The sequence below is a fragment of the Notolepis coatsorum genome (assembly GCF_963971535.1).
Source record: "Notolepis coatsorum genome assembly, chromosome: 15".
NCBI lineage: Eukaryota > Metazoa > Chordata > Actinopteri > Aulopiformes > Paralepididae > Notolepis > Notolepis coatsorum.
Window position 1 is genome coordinate 11560752 of NC_140179.1, and position 20665 is coordinate 11581416.

Consider the following 20665-nt stretch of genomic DNA (forward strand, 5'->3'; position numbering starts at 1 on the left):
CCCTCCAGGTAGGATTGCATCCAGCTCACTAATAAGCTATCAAAACCAATTGCGTAACAGTATTTGCTTACATTTAGGTGGTACTTGAAAGACCCTTTGCTATTCAATTTACTTATGTTCAGTGGGCAGTTATTCCAATGATTGATGGCACAATAAACACCTCTTTTGGGGCGCCCGAGTGGCGAACTACAAAATGCGCTGCGTCGCAACACGGCCAACCCGGGTTCGATTCCTGGACCCGGCTTTCTTTGCTGAATGTCTTCTCCTGCTCTGTCTCCCATTCCTCCTCTCTCTCTCTCTCTACCAGACTGTCCGGTAGTAAAAACCCAATAAAAAAAAAAATCTACAAAAACATAACTTGTCCGAAAGGACAAGTAACATTTAAAACGCACCTCTTTTCCCTGGCTTTTGACCAGAGTTAACCTGCCACTTATGACGTCCGCGGTTACTCTGGACATTTTATCCAATTTTCCTGTCTCTTTCTATATTGCACTTTGCCCTTGCTTTCTTAAATGTACTGTACTATACCTTTTTCTGTCATTTTAGTGTTTTTATTGCATTGTATGTGTTATCATATGAAGCACTTTGGTTTGGCTTTTAGTCATTTGTAAATGTGCTATACAAATAAAACTGACTTGACTTGATGATGCTCAAATATAACCCCTGGCTTGAGTTACTTTAAGTTCCTTATATATATAGTTACTAGGGGTGTAACGGTACACAAAAATCATGGTACGGGTACATACCTCGGTTTTGAAGTCAAGGTTCGCTACGGTTTTCGGTACAGTGGGGGGAAAGTTTGGCTTTCCATGTTCCGCTCAGGAGTGATGTAGTGTAGATGTAATTGTACTTGTAGGGCTGTCAACTAATATTCTATATTGAAAGAAATAATTATTATATTAGATTGTGAAAAAAAAAAGCCCCCGGTGGGCGGTCGTTAGTGGTTAACATACTGTTTTATTCGTTGGGTACGGTACGGTACACACTGAAACTTGTTAGGTTCGGTACGGATACATGTACCTTTACACCCCTAATAGTTACTTGTGCTTTCTCACTAAATGGCTGACTGTAATCTTAACCATTAACTAAAAATCATATCTCCTATTATCAAAAGCCGTTAACTGACGTGCTATCAATGTATTTTTTTTTTTGTGACCAACTTTTTATTTTGTCTTTTTTAAAACAAGTTCAGAGGAAAGACATTCACATCAGCATTTCATATTAATTCACACAGTGGCATAAAAAGTGTCTTTTCAGTATAGATTGTCCGTCAGTATATTCATATACTGTGTGGCCTGCCTGTTGCAGTTGTGACAGTCTTTTCATCCGTTCTGGCGGTCCTGTGGCTGCGAGACAGCCCAGGTCGCTTCTTAACCCCACTCCCAGCCCCCCGGGTTTGCATAGACATTTTAGGAGAGGGGGAAACCTTGATGCATACATGTATAGGATACTCTTAATTATAAAATAAATCATAATTATGTTTGTTAGATAACCAAGTAATAGGGAAAAATACAATACAATTTAGAAACAACCACAACAAATTATAGCAGTAAACAGAAAAGTAAAAGATAAATGGAAACAACAGCAACGTGATTTTTGTTCATTCTCTGGTGTCAAGGTACAAGTGTTCAACCTAGTGGAGTACTGATTTTACCTTCTGGGCCGCAGTAAGTAATATTTGGATCGATTCTGTCCTTGCGCCCTGTGCTCTAGCACTGGATGCCTCTAATCTCAATACTTCGTAGAAGGACAGTTTCCAACGGTAAATATTGAGACTATGGGGTGGTTTCCATCTCATTACGAGCATTTTCTTTGCTGCCGTTAAACCGGCCAGAAACACTCTTTTTGTGAGGTGTTAATTTTAGAGATGAATCATCATTTAATAATAAAATGTGTAGCAAACAAGGTATGTTTATCTCCGTTATATTAGTGAGAAATAATGCAACCTTGGCCCAAAAAGCGAGTACTCCTGGACATTCCCACATCATATGTATGTATGTTCCTATAACTTTTTGCGGACATAAAGCACATAGAGGACTTTGTAATATTTTTATTTGACAGAGTTTCCTGGGTGACAGATAAAATCTTTGTATCATTTTGTAATGAGTTAATTGGTTATTATAATTACGAGAGGTTAGTGGAATATTATCCCATACATTCTGCCAATTTATGCAGGCGTTTTAATTCTTTAAATCTATGTTCCAGACAGTGGTATTACCTGTAGTTCTGTTTAGTTTTCCTTGTATTTTATTATATAACCCAGAAACAAAACCATTTTTAACATTTATGCCATTCACTATATTCATTATTTATTTTTTTATTAATATTTTTGCACAAATCTTACATCTTCATGGAAGAACTTTCATCGTCATAACATGCAAAGTCAAAGATTTGTCTTTTTCTTTTTTTGTAGACATACAAAACTTATAGGACTTATACAGACATACCAAAAACAGACATGGAAATTAAAAAAGTACTTACAAAAAAAAAAAAAAAACATTACTATATATTGTGCATATATAACCAAGATGCATATACGTTACATGTAGTCCGATTCTACCTGCGATGCAAGTATGTGCTGCATCTCTATCGGGATGCCATCTTTCTCCATAGTGCATGTGAGAGGATGCGTCTCAGATATATGTAAGTGTGTGTGAGAATGTGTATGAATGTGTGTCTCAGATATGTGTATGTGGGTACGTACGTGTCTCACATATGCGTGTATGTCTCATATGTGTATGTGTAGCCAATTCTAGGCCTACTCCTCAATTGCTGCTACTCTGCGATGTCGGTTGTGTGTGATGGAAGGAAAGACAGGCCTGTGATCCTTTGCAGCAGTGGCATGTTTATTTTTCCTCCATGTCTTGGCCACCAGGTGACGCCAGCAGCTCACAGACTCTTCACTCCATTCAGTTAGACTCAAGATTGAATTAGACATTCGACATTGAAATAAAACATTAGAATAAAACAATACAAAACAAAAGGAGCTACACACATACCTGTCAGGTAATGACAAATACAATAAGTCAGTATTATGTCTTGGCCACCAGGTGACGCCAGCAGCTCACAGACTGCGGTGGGGAAAATACCAGTCAAAATCTACCAGCGCGAGGCATGTACAACCCCTCCCCCTCCATGCTATCTTAGTCAACATGTGGTTACACAAAAGTTCGTGAACACGGTTAAATGTCTTTACAACAAGTGCACAACTGCTCATCATTAACGTAAATATTAGTGTACACACCTGGTTAATTGCCCGGAAACTTATTTACAACATTAGACCATCATACGTTCTTTTCAGACCAGAAATATATGTACAGGTAATGGACAACCGCCTTACCTCTTCACTCCATTCAGTTAGACTGAAGTGAAGGGCGGCACACGAGAGGAAATACGACGCAACGATTTCAAAATAAACTACTTTGAGACCATAAATAATAATAATAATAATAAGTAAATTAAATAAAACGTGAGGGATTATTTGTGGAATACATAACAGTATATTATATATACCTGCTACATTCACCCCCCCCCTGAATTCCACTAAAATCCTGAACGATTGACAGGACACACACTAACAGGGACCTCCAACACTACGTCAGAACTGGTATGGGTTTACATGAAGAAACGTATCTTCAAAATCAGCTGGAAGCTACCTGTCAAACAGGTTCAGAGAGAACAAAAGGGTGTACAGTCCTATGTTCCTCCTAGAATCACTCAGTGCCTCGTACACCAAACTACCCGACCTACTTGAGTCCCATATCTCATCTGTGAGCACATGCAGTAAGTACGCTACTTACAGTGACACATCGATTCGCAAGATAAAAAAGTGTACACAGACTAAACAAAATAAAGGTATGCACTAACTGCAGCAACTACAGTACACTGCCCAAAAAAACAACACGCGAAATCTGGTCCCCAGAGGCAGTCGACACTCTGAAAGGCTGTCTGGAGTGCACTCTCTGGGACTCCCTCAAATCCACGTGCGACTCACTGGATGAATACACAACAACCGTGACGTCATATATCCGGTTTTGTGTGGAGATGTGCATCCCCACTAAGACCGTCACATCACATGGAAACAATAAACCCTGGTTCAACAAGGACATAGCATCACTGCGTAAAGAAAAGAACACAGCCTACATAAATGGAAATAAAGAGCAGTACAAATCTGCAAAATATAAACTACGGTCTGCCATCAGGCAGGCCAAATCAAATCATGCAAAAAAACTGGAAGATCAATTCGCTGCCAACAATCCCAGAGCAGTCTGGAAAACCCTACAGGAAATAACAAACTACAAAAAACGCCCCCCACCTACAGATGATGACCCGGACCTCCCTGACAAGCTCAACCACTTCTATGCCCGGTTCGACAAACAGGCCTCATCACCCCCCGTTCCCCCACTCCCCCCCCCCCTTCATCATCCACGAGGACAAAGTGAGAGCTGTCTTCAAAAAGACCAATAAAAGGAAAGCCTCCGGGCCTGACCTCTCCTCTGCAGTGTTCCACTACTGTGCAGACCAGCTGGCCCCTGTCTTCACTGACATATACAATACATCCCTACAACTCTGTTCAGTCCCTCAGGCGTGTAGCTTTATGCCAAGCAAGCAGTGCAAAAATTTACCGTAGTGGCATGCAGTAATGCGCCTTTCATTTTCCGCCGCCCAGCGCCCAGGTCGCGCGGAAATAGGCTGTCTATTGCCATTCTCTTTGACAAACTCTAACCTTAACCAGCTCCTTAACAACGCCTAAACTTAACCGTTCTAACCTTAACCAACTCCTTAACCATGCCTAACCTTAACCATAGAAATTATATTGCCATTCTCTTTGACAAACTCTAACCTTAACCAGCTCCTTAACAGCGCCTAAACTTAACCGTTCTAACCTTAACCAACTCCGAAACAATGCCTAACCTTAACCTTAACCGAAAGAATACACGTTAAAAAAAAATCACGTTAAAAAATATTTTCGATGGGATTCGAACTCGCCAGCAAACAAGCCATAGGATCCACAGCCATGTGTCCTTGCCAATTGAGCTATTGCTAGATACTGAATAAGGGGCGGTGACTTATATATATTGAGCTCCGCTCGTGTCGGATCTCATGCGCATGCGCGGGCACCTCGCGCGAGCACGCCGGCGCACGCACCTGAGCGAGCACGCCGCCGCCGGTGCACGCACGGTAGCATTTGTCTGAAAAGAAGGGCGCTTTACCGCACTAGCGTGCGGTGACGAATGCGGAAGCATTTTTGCACTGCTTGCTTGGCATTAACGTACAGGCGTCCCTCAGTGCTTTAAGCAATCCACCATCATCCCAGTCCCCAAAACCACCAAAATAACCTGTCTCAATGACTACAGACCTATAGCCCTTACATCAGTAGCAATAAAATCATTTGAACATCTGGTCCTGGACTACCTCAAAACTGCCACAGAACCCCACATGGACCCACACCAGTTTGCATACCGGACCAACAGGTCAGTAGAGGACGCCATCAACCTGGCTCTCCACCACACTCTACAGCACCTGGAAACCCCCAACACCTACACCCGTATTCTGTTTATTGACTTCAGCTCAGCTTTTAACACCATCTCCCCCAATAATCTGTTCCATAAGCTACAGGACATTGACATCAACCCCACCATCAACCACTGGATCCTCAATTTCCTCACCAATAGAACCCAAACAGTAACAACAAATCATCCCGCCCTCTGACCCTCAGCACTGGGGCCCCCCAGGGCTGAGTCCTTTCCCCTTGGCTCTTCTCCCTCTACACCAACCAGTTCACCCCCCTGGACAGCTCAGTCAAGGCCTTCAAGTACGCCGACGACACCACCATCCTGGGCCTCATCTCCAACAACGACGAGTCCATTTACCGGCAGGAGGTGGACAGAGCAGTGAGGTGGTGTGCATTCAACAACCTCCTGCTCAACACCTCCAAAACCATGGAAATTGCCATAGACTTCAGGACTTAAAAAAAAAAAACCATACTCCCCAATAACCATCGCAGACCAACCCATAACCCTAACTGATTCATTCAAGTTCCTCGGCACCCACATCAGCAATAAACTCAAATGGGACATTAACACCACTGCCATCATCAAAAAGGCCCAGCAGCGCCTGTACTTCCTCAGACAACTGAGGAAGTACAGAGTCCAACAACACCTGCTGGTCCAATTTTACACTGCCATAATTCAAAGTATCCTCACCTCATCCATCACAGTCTGGTACGGTTCCACGGACAAACACAAACTCCAACGCATCACCAAGACAGCCTCCAAAATAATTGGCTGTCCCCTCCCCTCTCTGGACTCCATCTACACCTCACGCACAGTCACCCGCTCTGTTAAAATAGTCAACGACCCCTCTCACCCAGCACACCACCTATTCCAGCACATGCCCTCAGGTCGCTACAGGTCCATCCTAACCAGACACACACGTTTCACAAAGTTTTTTCCCCACAGCAGTCCGAACACTGAACACCCTGGCCCGCCCCCCTTTGCACAAACGGGCAAGCATCTGTCACCGACCGACACTGTTACCGTGACTGTCCTATATGTATATATGTTTTGACGTTTTTGATGTTTGATGTCTGTTTCATGTTTGATATAACCAGTGCTCAACATCTGTACCGAAAACAATTACCACCAACCATCGTTGTGTGGCATTAAAGTATCTTGTATCTTGTATTGACCTAGACAACGTCGATTTCTACGGTGTGAGCTAACTGCAGAAACTACGGTACACTGCCCCGCAACCTAAACACTTAGATACAAACACAGGGAGACGTGAAATCAAAAACATTTTGGGCTCTGCACAAAGCACAGAGTTCCCGTGACATGACAGAGAGTTCCCGACTCTGTATGCTGCAGGGTACCAAGGCGCTGCACAAAGCAGAGAGTTCCAGTGACACAGCAATAAAGTTCCAGGCTCTGCTCGCTGCCATATTACTATACTACTGCAACTGTTGTCAAACAGTTAGCCGAATAATAATCAATAGCTTTGATAAAGCAGGTCTTACTGTACACGACTTTTTTGAAACCACTGTTGTGAAACAAATTACATTAAAAAGATTAAGTGATGTGTAATTTCTTTTCCTTCTCAAAATAAAGAAGTTCAAGTAAACACAAGTTGTCTAATTATTTTAAGTTTGCTTTTGTGTTTGTGTAAAACTATTTCTTTAATTGAATTAACTTAAACTAGAAAAGTAAATAATGTAAGGTAATTTAGTTTGTGTTTACTTTTCTAGTTTAAGTTCCGATTGATGGTAGAAATGCGCCCTTGGCTGCTTTCTCAAAATAAGACAGAGAAGATGACCGGAATCCCTCGCAACCAGGCTGCGCAGGCGCAGTTCTCTGTTTGAGTGGAGGGGAGGGGGTGGGAGGGGGTGGGGATCTCACCTCACACACAGAGTCGCCTGGGCGCGATTCCGGTCTCAATCTACTCTGTGTAAAAGTCTTAAAATGTCTTATTTCATGATCGACAGTCGTCGTCGGCCACTCTGTGTCTTATTTCGAGAAAGCAGCCAAATGCAACCAATCAAAAGGGCGCATTTCTAGAATTTCTCAATTCAAATCGGAAGCATCCATTTGCTTTTTTATTTCTTCTCAAGACACCATTGCTTCTACTCGAGGAAACATCGCTCCATAATAAACTTCACCTACCACATCGCTCCAGTGATTGTACCCACATATTCCACAACTTGATCAGTGATTTGTTTCACGTCGGCGCCTCAGAGGTGGGATTCGAACAGGCGGGCGGTGCAAGGAGGAGGGGCTGCCCGGGGGGCGTCTATTCGAATACCAACCGGTTCATGCTTCCGCGTTTGCGTTTTGCAAATCTGATTGGCCACTGCCGTTTCTGGTGCGATCTGATTGGCCACGAACGTTTCTGGTCATGTGACATGTGCGCCCATTTCCGCCTCGACTAGCAGCAAACTACCTAACGCCTAGTTTATCACTGGTTAAGCTTAGGCAAGACTCTTTCGAAGTTGGTTAAGGTTAGAGTTTGGAATCAGGGCTGGTGTTCTATCGTCCTGCTCCAAGACAAACTCTAACCTTAACCAACTTCGAAAGAGTGCCTAAGCTTAACCAGTGAAAGAACTTGCCGTCACACGATTGGTGCGACCAGAAACATCAGTGGCCAATCAGAGCGCAAAACGCGAACGCGGAAGCATGAACCGGTTGGTATTCGAATATAGGCGCCCGGCGTGCAAAGAGGCCAAGATGGCGTCTTGAATCTCACGCACCTCAGACGAATCCCTCCTCAGACGTGACATGGAAACTAATCCACATTACATACTGTAGTGTACACCGAGTTGTGGAATACCCATGTACATTGACCTGGTACACAGACACACAGTGTGGTTATGAAGACAGCAGACACTACAGTGATGGAAAGCGAGCGGCTCAAGCACTGATTGTCACATGTATTACACATCTATTTACTAAATAAATATACAGTATTTTCCAAACTGAAGTTATGCCGTCTGCCTTTATTTAAAAGAATATTGTCAATGTACATATGTACACAGGCCCACACTCTTGAATTAATTAATTAATGTTGGCACAAAAGTCACTAACTTGATTGAACCGCTGTTTGTCTGGTGTCTAACCACAGATCCGCTTGACAAGGGAGTCCCCACCGGTAATCAAGACTACCGACAATATGGCTCTGTGGATCACAGACACACTCAGGCCCTTACACCACAACGAGGTCTCGGTTCACGTAAGAGTAGAACTGAATTCATGTAGTTCATTCAACTATTTACAAAAACGCATGAATTATTTACAAAAAACGTCCAAGCTAGGGGCTCACATGTCCTTAGGCCTAGCGTCCTTCATCGTTGCCCGCCACTCCTCGACACTCCTCCCGCCAACAGCAGCGCAGTAGGCCACGCCTGCGATGCGAGTGTGGCCAGTATCCAGCCTCTTAGGCTGACCACACTTGCTGCAGGCGTACTGCTTGCGTTGACGGGGGGGCTCCACCACCACCAGGCCTGCTGCAGCAGCAGCCTCTGCGGCCTTCCTCTTCCTGAAGGCCGTGGTCCGGGAGAGTTGAGGGGGAGGAAGAGGTGGTGGTGGTGGAGGAGGGCCGGCCTGTTGGTCCGGAGGAGGGCGGGGCAAGATGGGCACTAAAGCGGGCACTACTGGCTGGGTGGCGTGGCGTGCGTGGTCGTCTGGCACGGGGAAGGCGAAGGGCTGTCCTTGTCCAGCCTGGTGGAAGGACAGCACCATGGGTGGAGGGAGAGGCTGGGCGGAGGTGCTCGGAGCAGGCATGATGGCCCCCAGTCCCTGCTCCAAGAGGGTCCTCTCCCCTTTCTTCTGCCGTGCAGAGAACCTGTAACACAAAGACACAAGCACAAACATACGTTAGCATTCATCTCCTCATAATGCAGACAATCACATAATGTACATTTGACCACGTGATTATTATACACTACAGCATATATAATATTTATCTTACCACTGTGAAATAGTCCCCTGATTCAGCTTGTAGAGCTGTATACTGGTCTGGGCTACCAGTCTCAGGCTGCCCATCACTGCATCACGGATAGCCACGTACAAACAAAGTCTCAAGCGAACGCTGGTGGTCTCGCGAGAGGTTAAGCGTTGGGCCGTGACGTCAGAGGAGTCACTCCAAGCTGCACTTGAATGCACAGACTGGAGTGTATTCCGTGATAACACAGCCAATATTAACGAATACACTGAAACGGTGCTTGACTATGTCTGTACTCTGGTAGAAGAAACAATCCCCTCCACTACAATTAAAATCTACCCAAATCAAAAGCCCTGGGTAGACAAATCCGTCCGTGAGGCTCTGAAAGTGCGCACATCAGCATACAACACCGGGCTAGAGACAGGCAACATGGAAGAACACAAGATGGCAAGATACAACGTCAGGAGAGCAGTAAAAGAGGCAAAACGGCGTTACAGGGATAAAGTTGAACTTCAGTTCGAACAGGCTGACTCTAGAGCAGACCTGGGCATTGTACGGCCCGCGGGCCGCATCCGGCCCGCGGGATGATTCTGACCGGCCCGCGAAAGATTACATGATAATAAAAAAAAATAAAAAAATAATGTTTTTTTTTAATATTTTTATTTATTTATTTTTTTACTTTTTTCTTTTCATGTCAACGTTCACACGCACAATATACACTTAGGAGACATGCTCAGAAGATGTTGGTTCTCTTTGGATCCACCTACATATGTGAACAGACTCAGTCATGACGTTTACCAAGTCCAGGTACAGATCCTCTCTCACTGATGAACATCTGGCAGCTGTGCTTCGCATCTCCACCTCAGACATGCAACCTGACTTTGATGGACTTGTTAAAGCTCAACAGAGACTGGATTTCTCACACTGAATGAAACAAAAAAGAACTGAAGAACACTAAAATGTGGAAATATAACAAGTGAAATGGGACACTTGATATTTTTTTTTCTTAAATGTTTAATATAGGCATGTAAAGTAAAAAAGGCTACAAAACTGGGACACTTTTCTTTACACAGTTCAGTGACATGTCTTGGTTATTTTTGCTATAAGATGATGTGATGTCTTTAGAAAGCTAAGAAAATCCTTGTTTCAATAGTATATGAAACTCAAAATGCCCTTTGTTATTAATGTTTCACATTTTGTTTATCATTTTGGAAATAAATTCTATTTGAATAAATGATATTTTTGAAAGCTAACCTCACCTTTTAATTGCCAAATAATAACATACACTCTTACCAGGGGTCAAAACAATGCCATTTACTGCTTTTTATATAGAAATAAAATGTATATTATGCATAATTGAGTTTGGAATTTTGGCCCGGCCCCCCAACATATTTTCAGTTGCTCATTCGGCCCCCCGGGAAAAATAATTGCCCACCCCTGCTCTAGAGGCATGTGGCAGGGCCTCAGAACAATGACAGATTACAAAGGCACCTCCCTCAAACTGAACAATGACATCTCCTTAGCAAATGATCTCAATTCCTTCTATGCGAGGTTTGAGGCTGTGAATAAAAACACCAGCCTACAAACCACGGCAATGGGGGGGGGGGGTCTGCTGATGGAGACTCAGTGTTCAGGGTAACAGAGCATGAGGTGAGACGGATCTTTAAAAAAGTGAATATCAGGAAGGCAGCAGGACCGGACGGCATCCCCGGCCGCATCCTAAAAGTCTGTGCCGACCAACTGGCCCCGGTATTCACTGACATCTTCAACCTGTCCTTGGAACAGGCTGTCATCCCCACCTGTCTGAAGAAGTCCACCATCATCCCTGTACCCAAAAAATCTACGCCCGCTTGCCTCAACGACTACCGCCCTGTAGCCCTCACCTCCATAGCCATGAAGTGCTTTGAGAAGCTAGTGAAGGGCTACATCTGTTCCTCCCTCCCCATCAACCTGGACCCTCTGCAATTTGCATACCGCCCCAACAGGTCCACGGAGGACGCCATAGCCCATGTGCTGCACACAGCAGCATCACACCTGGACAAGAGGCAGGGGAACTATGTGAGAATGCTGTTCATCGACTACAGCTCAGCATTCAATACCATAGTCCCCTCCAAACTCATAGCCAAGCTCAGGGACCTGGGCTTGAACTATGACCTCTGCCAGTGGGTCTTGGACTTCCTGACGGGCAGACCCCAGGTGGTAAGAGCAGGCAACTGCACCTCCTCATCCATCACGCTCAACATAGGGGCCCCCCAGGGCTGTGTTCTGAGCCCCCTCCTCTACTCCCTGTACACACATGACTGCGTAGCACAGCGGAACAACAACACCATCATCAAATTTGCTGATGACACAGTAGTGGTGGGCCTGATCTCTGCCAACGACGAAAGGGCCTACCTGGAAGAGGTAGAGAACCTGTCACAGTGGTGTCAGGAGAACTGCCTCTCCCTGAACGTCAGCAAAACAAAAGAGATGATTGTGGACTTCAGGAGGTCGGGGGTCAAGGACTACAGCCCCCTCAGCATCGACGGGGCACCGGTTGAGAGAGTGAACAGTTTCAAGTACCTCGGAGCCTACATATCCGAGGATTTGACATGGACCACACACATTGACAGTGTTGTGAAGAAGGCACGACAACGCCTCTACTTCCTCAGGCGCCTAAGGAAGTTCCAAATCAGTCAGAAGATCCTTAGGAACTTCTACTCATGTACAATAGAGAGCATCCTGACTGGCAACATCACCTCCTGGTTTGAGAATAGCACTGCACAAGACCGTAGCAGACTACAAAGAGTGACACGTTCAGCCGAACGCACAATTGGAGGGGGGCTTCCCACCCTCCAGAACATTTACAACAAGCGGTGCAAGGGGAAGGCTAAGAGAATTATTAAGGACTCGAGCCACCCGAACAACTGCCTCTTTGAACTGCTGCGGTCAGGCAAGCGATACCGGAGTCTTAAGGCGAGCACAGAAAGACTCAGAAGAAGCTTCTATCCCCAGGCCATCAGGCTGCTAAACGAACAATAAACACTATGCAACAACCATCAAATGCACACAGCACACACACCCACACACACACACTCACTTAAACAAACAACACACTGCAGCACCCACTCTCCACACTTTAGATCACACAAACACACTTTATATTTATCGATAAAGGATTTGCACTACAACTCGTACACCTACTGTAAATTGTACCTAAATTGCACCTCATCCTATTTCTGCCTTGCACTATATAGTATTGTATATTAGTACACTACACAGTATTGTATATTATATGGTAACTCAGTTACGTCTACTCTGCATCGAACATTGTACATATGTCTATACTGAACACTGTGACCTCATTTTTTTACTTCTAATTTACATGCTATACTATGTTATTTTATTTCACACTTATCTTGTCTAGCACAGTCTCTGGAGCGTAACAGTAAGAAGCATTTTGTATAAAAGTATTCTGTACTTCTGTATGACAACTATTAAAGAAACTTGAAACGTAGTCCGCGAGGATGAGGGCCCACCGGCTCGCCCCCCTGGCGCCCCCGGACTGCGTGGCTGCTGGGTGGAGGCTGCAGAGCCGGGTACAAATGTAGAGCCATATGAAATCCGCGTTCACGGAATCGCGGACGGAATCGCGGAATTAACCAATAAAAATGGAATCAACTGCAAAACGTGGAATATTGCAGAATTTGGCCTAATCTGGACTGAAATTTCGTTTTTGGGTGGAACGTTTGGTGTACACGCGACCGGGGAGGCGGGGACGCTACAGCGTGTTACACACAACACAGCCGCGGTGCTCAAGCGTCTGGCTGCTTGTGTTAACATCGTCAAGAAGCTAAACTATTCCACAATAAGCCCTCAATTCAGAGCAGAACAGTATCCTAATGACTTTTATGCCTCCGGTGATAAGGTGTTTTGCTAATTCTGTCAACGTTCCGTGGACTGGACCCGCAAAAACACTTGCGACACTATTGTGATTAAATAGCTATAACGTTAGGACGTTTAGCTTCTAGCTAAATCTAGTGCACCCATCCATTTGTTTAATGCAAACGACTGCCCTTTATAAACTAAATACACTTAAATAGCTATGTAACGTTATAGGACTATCTATGGAAATGATAGCTTCTAGAAGTTCTAGCTAAATCTGGTGCACCCATCAATTTGTTTAATGCAAACGATTGTCATTATACACTGCCCTTTATAATCTAAATAAACTTAAATAGCTATGAAACGTTACATTACATAGGACTATAGATGGAAATGATAGCTTCTTGCTAAATCTAGTGCACCCATCCATTTGTTTAATGCAAACTATTGTCATTATACACTGCCCTTTATAATCTAAATAAACTTAAATAGCTATGAAACGTTACAGTACATAGGACTATAGATGGAAATGATAGCTTCTTGCTAAATCTGGTGCACTCATCCATTTGTTTAATGCAAACGTTTGCCATTATACACTGTCCTTTATAAACGAAATAAACTAAACTAAAGGTGCCTAAATTATGCATTACTATATTTCATCACAATATAATAGATATAGCTAGGTTACTGACATTGTCATTGTGATAATGTCAGTAGTAGCTAGCTGTATCTATTGTTTACACTTGAAATATGTATTTTTATTTTGTCACAATATTAATTGAAAAATATTGTGTAAAATTGAACTGTATTTCTGAGTTGAAGCACTTAAAAACATTAAATGGACTGTTATATCTTATTCAATTGTGGACATTTATTCATTCCCACTTATTAGACACTATTTCTGATGGTAAAATGAGCATAAAAGGCAAAATACAGAATTCTGAAATATTAAAACGAAAAAAATGGAATTTGGGAAAAAATAAAATGGAATTTGGAAAATAATAAAACGGATTTCATATGGCTCTACAAATGGCCTCCGCCAGGCGACTGGCGCCAGGCCGACTGGCAGAGGAGACACAGGAGAGATTCAATTATGAACAGGATGTATGCTGTGAAAGAAGTGGGGACATTGACAGTTTCAAGGTGTGAACAAAGGCAGTGAAAGGAGCTAAACGACAGTAAGTACTCAGACGAGCCCAGACCCCCATTATAGCATGTAAAATAGAAGTAAAAATAGAGGTCACGCTGTTCAGTATAGACATATGTACAATGTTCGATGCAGAATAGAAGTAACTGAGTTACCATACAATATACTATGCAATGTACTAATATACAATACGGCTCACTTTTCCCACTTCAATGACAGAGCTGCTATTTAATAATATTGTCGCGTTGTGGAAAGCAGGATGAGAGAGCGTAGATTTCAGTGTGTATCATTTAATCATTTATCATTTAACATTTGAAAGGCATACATTGTTGTCATACAGAAGTACAGAATACTTGTATGTATGGTACAGTAACAGTCTCTGGAGCGCAACAGTAAGAAGCATTTGCACTGCAACTCGTACACCTTACTGTAAATTGTACCTCATCCCATTTCTGCTTTGCACTATAGCGTATTGTATATTAGTACATTGCATAGTATATTGTATGGTAACTCAGTTAACGCGACAAAATATTATTAAACAGCAGCTCTGTCATTGAAGTGGGAAAAGTGATTAAACAGCAGCGCGTCTGCACTCAGAAGATGGCGTGACAATATTGCTCTGGCGTTGAAGTGGGAAAGCGGCAGTGAAACACAGCAGCTCTGGCGTTGAAGTGGGAAAGCGGCAGTGAAATACAGCAGCGTGTAGCGGCGCCTCTGCCGCTGCCGCGGGGGCGTGCCACGCGTGTCACGTGGCCGTCGCGGCCAATCAGGCCAACCCAGAAACCGAAATCCGACTAAATACGTTGCTGAAGTGATACACGCGTTCGCGGCTGTCCCACCCTCCATCTTCATCTTCATCTTCTCTGTGTCAATGGGTGCCGATTGTCCCAATTCTTGTGTCTAAGGCTATGGTTAGACTAGTGTATTCCTGGCGTTTTTTTATACGTTTTTGACGACGTTTGATGTCCTATCTACACAGAAATGCGTTTTTTGGCGTTTTTTGTGGATACGGCTGAAACGCAAAATTGTTTCGACAACAGCGTGTAGTCAGCACGGAGCAGTTGTTGCGAAAACGCCCATGCGCAGTAGATACCATCTGCGTGCCCTTCCGGTGACAACAGTGTGTGTGTTTGGGACAGAGCTCTGTGTCCCAAATAGCTTCAGCTACCATGTGTTGTCAAGTTATTGTTATAAGGACCCCAGTCCAAGCTACAACAGTCTGCATTCCCTTAACAATTGTTTGTATTGAGCCGTATTGTATTGTACCCATATGCAATATGTTAAATAAAGTTTACATCCATTCATTCTGCTAGCATTACCGATTGCATGAGCAGCTGGCTAACGTGAGCTATCAGGATTCAGACCCTGTTAGCTCAGAGTTCCTCTTTCAACTTAACAAGCATTAAACAAAATGGCCCAGTCATCTATTCACCTTTGTTTAATACACACAGCGTTGTCTCTAATGTTATCTAACTACTGATGGCTCGCGATATCATCAGTTTCGTGCTGGCTAAGTAGCGTGAGCTAACGTTAGCTTCTAGCCACAATGCTATATTGTTATAATGGCATACTCCATTGACGTTAGCATGCAGCTAACAATGCTACCGATCGTTTTTTAGACTAAACTATCCGCTCTTGGTGGTCACTTGTGTTGATGTTAGTTTTGTTTCATCAACAAATGACAGGCAGAACACACAGTGAATGTATCCGTTTTGTTTATTGCACTTTTATTAGGCTTTGCTGAAAAATTATTGCTGCATTGAGTGCATCTTGCATTGCAAGATGGTGGCGCGGCATAGGCGCCTGCCTTATTGACATTTTCTTTGCTGGAGCTTCCACCAGGAAGTGTATTGGCACATTCGTTCTGATTGGTTGAAATTGCCTTCATGTTTGCCACCTACTGCCACCTACTGCTTTGGCAGTGTACTACATCAGTGTGCTCGGCTGACAAAAACGGAAAAAAAACGAAAGTGTGACTCGAGGCGCATGACGTCGCGGCGATACGCGGCGATACGTATAAGAAAACAATACGAAATGATACGAAAGGTGTAACCTCAGCCTAAGGATGACACGCAAATTCGTCACAAGGAGAAATTGCATTGAAATATCCTGTCCATGCCACTAGGGGGCGCGGCTATCCCACCCTCCCATCTTCATCTTCTCTGTGCCAATTGTCCCAATTCTTGTGTCTAATGGAAACACAAGTCAGTCTACCTAAAGATTACATTTCTAATCCACTGGTCCTATAGTTTTAACCCTTTCACTGCGACAATACACAGAAGGTTAACGAAGGAAGAAACATGTCTCTTTTTCTCTCTCTCTGTGTGTTTATATCTCTCTCTCTGTCTGTCTATATCTCGCTCTCTGTCTATCTCTATATCTCTGTCTATATCTATCTCTCTGTCTATATCTGTCTCTGTCTATATCTGTCTCGCTCTATATCTATCTCTCCGTCTATCTCTCTCTCTCTGTCTGTCTATATCTCTCTCTCTCTGTCTATATCTCTCTCTCTGTGTGTTTATATCTCTCGCTCTCCGTCTATCTCTCCTGAGGAGGCCATAAAGACCCGCTGGATGTGGATCAGACCAGTATGTCTCCCCGTGGGGCTCTCCTGCTGCTCTGAACGGCTGAAACGCTGCTCCCTGATGCTCACCCGGCCTGAACTGTGTTTCTGGGGCTGACGATATATATATATATATCTCACCGGCTCATGGTCTCTTTGTCAAAGCTTCGGCACGCAAATTCGTGAAGCGTTCCTTATAGTTACTGTATTTTATGAAATATTAGTATGAAATCATATTTACTGACTCTCCCATGTTATTTGGCCATATGAGACTTACTACCCTCTAGTGGCGAGCTGTGGTAACTGCAGCGTATCTGCTCTGGCTTCAGTGTTGAATATCTATCCGACACTACCCTCTAGTGGCGAGCTGTGGTAACTGCAGACTCTGCTCTGGTGTGTTGGACATCATCTATTCGACACTGCTTTTTTTGAATGAGTGAATTATAAATGTAATCTTTATGTAGACCGACTTGTGTTTATGCTTGAAACTGTAGGACCAGTGAATTATAAATGTAATCTTTAGGTAGACAGACTTGTTTCCGTTTAAAACTATAGGACCAGTGAATTAGAAATGTAATCTTTAGGTAGACCGACTTGCGTTTCCATTTAAAACTATTCTCCACTTGCACAAACGTGCGGGCGGCATATCCAGTTACTTCTACCATGTGTTCTATCACAATACATAGACTTTAGCAACTTTCCTCCCGTCAATAAAACAACTTTATCCCCACTTTTTTTTTTTATTACGTTTAAAAATAATATTTGTTTGTATTGTTAATCTGTTGTATTGTCAATGTGTTGACGTTTTACAAAAGGAAATGCGTGTGGACTGTGGAGTTATGGACAGGCTTCAGACAGAGGTAATGAAACTTTTGTATTATTATTAGGGCTGTCAAAATTAATGCTTTAACTCTGGAGATTAATTTAAATTTATTAAAGCATTAAAATAAATTAATCTAGATTAATCTATGGAGAAAAAAATCTTCAATGTTAGCGCCGCGGATATAAGAGAGAGGTCTAGCTGAGTCAATGTTGATGGTTTTGTTGAACATTTGTATTTCACAGGAGAGAAACTGTATTCAAAGAAAGCTATTAAAATAGTATTTGAATCTAAATATACTTTCTTTGTGTTGATTTTACATTAATTCCATGATTTTACTCAAGTAAATATCTGTTACAAGCTTCGGTCTTATGTAGAAAACTGCTATTTTTTATCTAGATTAATTACAGAAAATTGTGAGATTAATTAGTTATTTTCTTTTAATCTATTGACGGCACTAATTATTTTTATTATTATAGAATGCAACAATCTATTTAATAAGCAAACGTGTGTTAGTACCGGTGGATATATCAGTGGTGATATAGATATCTGTGGTGATATCAGTTGTGATATAGATATCTGTGGTGATATCGGTACCAGCGGCGGCTCTCCAACTGGTTCCAATGATGATTCTGAAGCAGGTTGTAGACGTAGGGTTCTGGAAGAAGTCGGGGTTCTTCTGGTTGTAGTTCAGGTTCTTCAGGAGTCTCCTCCTCAACTGAAAGGAACAGCAGATTACAGATGAATGTGTGTTTGGGTCAAAAGGTAACGGAGGGACACGGCAACATTTCATCTAACATTTTCATCAGAACGCCGTTCTTTAGTTGTTCTTGTTTCATTGAATCAGGATACATTTAGATGAGAGCCTCGTCGTTCCATTGTTACTGCACTGTGCAAACCTGTCCCACAGAGCAGCCAGAACAGTCACATCAACAGAAAGGCAGGAAAATAAGGTCAAATCAACTCTAATAAAAACTGACCAATCAATGGACTAGAAGGGGGCGGCCCCAGAGGAACATAGCATCATACACTAACTGTACCCTTGATGAAGTCAATGGAGCGTAGAGCCCTCTCCTGCCTCTTGAAGTTAACCCTGTAGTGACTCATGTTCTCATAACCTGACGACGGGGTCGCCACCGGACAGGAGGTGGTCGCCTTAATCAACCTGGGGGGAGAGGAGATAGGAGTTAAGAGGGGCGAGGAAAAGGGAGAAAAGGAGAAGAGGAGGGGGGTTAAGGGAGATGGAGGTGAAAACAAGAGGGGTGTTTTAACCTGACTGTTCCTGTGTAATATGGGTGTAACGGTAGGGCGGGCCATACTTTTTCGGGCCATACTTTTTCAAAATCAATCGAGTGGGGTGTCTAAAATATGTGTTTTTTTGTGGGGAATTCAAATATGGGATTTTTTTTTCTAATCGGATAACTCCTACCTACATTGTTTTGGATTTCAAAATGGCCGATTTGACCATTTTTCACCCCTTGGCCATACATGGATGCCAACATGAATCTGAAGGAAATCCTAACATGCAAGGTGTCTAAATGATGTGTTTCTTAATGGGGAATTCAAATATGAGGTCATTTTTGGGATAGGATAAATATAACCTGCATAATTTGATTTCAAAATGGCTGATTTTAAATTTAAGTTGATGTCATAATAGAACCGGCTAGAACATTAGCTCTGCCACAACATTCTGGAACGTTCGTGATGATGTCATAGCTGAACATTCTAGAACCGCATACGTCCCTATATAAGTGGAAGAAGAAGAATCTGCTACAGTCCATAATTTCCTCTCGTATTGCATGCAGCCAATAAGGTACGTTTGGGGTCGTAAATGTTGCTATGTGTAGGCCCATAGATGTAAATTACCTTGTTGTATATTATTTGTGTTAGAATAATTTATGTGGTGCATCGCTAGCTAGCTAGGAGCTACATGTGAAGGAAAATAAGGACTTGTGAAGAGAATATAATATATCTTCTTTTTTTATTTTAGGTTGAAAATGTCTCACGTCAGAACAAGGACACAATCCTTTTCTCATTTAAATAATCTTGTTGGCACTGGGCGAGAGCTGTAACGGTACAGAAGTGATTCCCACTGCATGTTAATACTTTGGGGGACCCCCAAAGTATAATTTCTGTGTTTTTTTACTCAGTGACTGAGCACTCATTTGCATTGGTGGCTCAGTGAGTAAAAAAATAAATAAAAAAAAAAAACATAAATTATACTTTGGGGGGAGCCACCCATAAATTACAAATTTGATATAGATCATGTTCTTTGTTGGTTTGTGAGGATGTTAATACGCACTTGGTAAGATGTGTGTATGAAAGAAGACCACAAAAAACAGCAGTGACTGCTCTCTGGCCTGTTTAACACGTAAAGACCTAGACACCATCACCAGTTGTAGGTTGTCTGAAGTGCAGTTTTACTATGAAAATTCACTAGAATGCAGGATTTGAACAAATGAATGACATCTTTTTTCGTCCAAATCCTGCATTCTAGTTAATTTTCATAGTAACAAACTGCACTTCAGACAACCTACAACTGGTGATTGTGTCTAGGTCTTTACGTGTTAAACAGCTGAGAGCAGTCACTGCTGTTTTTTGTAGTCTTCTTTCATACACACATCTTACCAAGTGTTAGCACCTAGGGCTGCATTTTAAATTTCGTTGTACCATTCTTGTGACAATGACAATAAAGATAATTCATTCATAATCTGTACTATTGATACATTTATGGAGTGATATGAATCTCGGCCATCATGTACCGAGCCCGTCGGGCTTAAAGGAATCACACACATACCGTGATTGCATTCGTTATGGTGACATTTATTTTGACAAA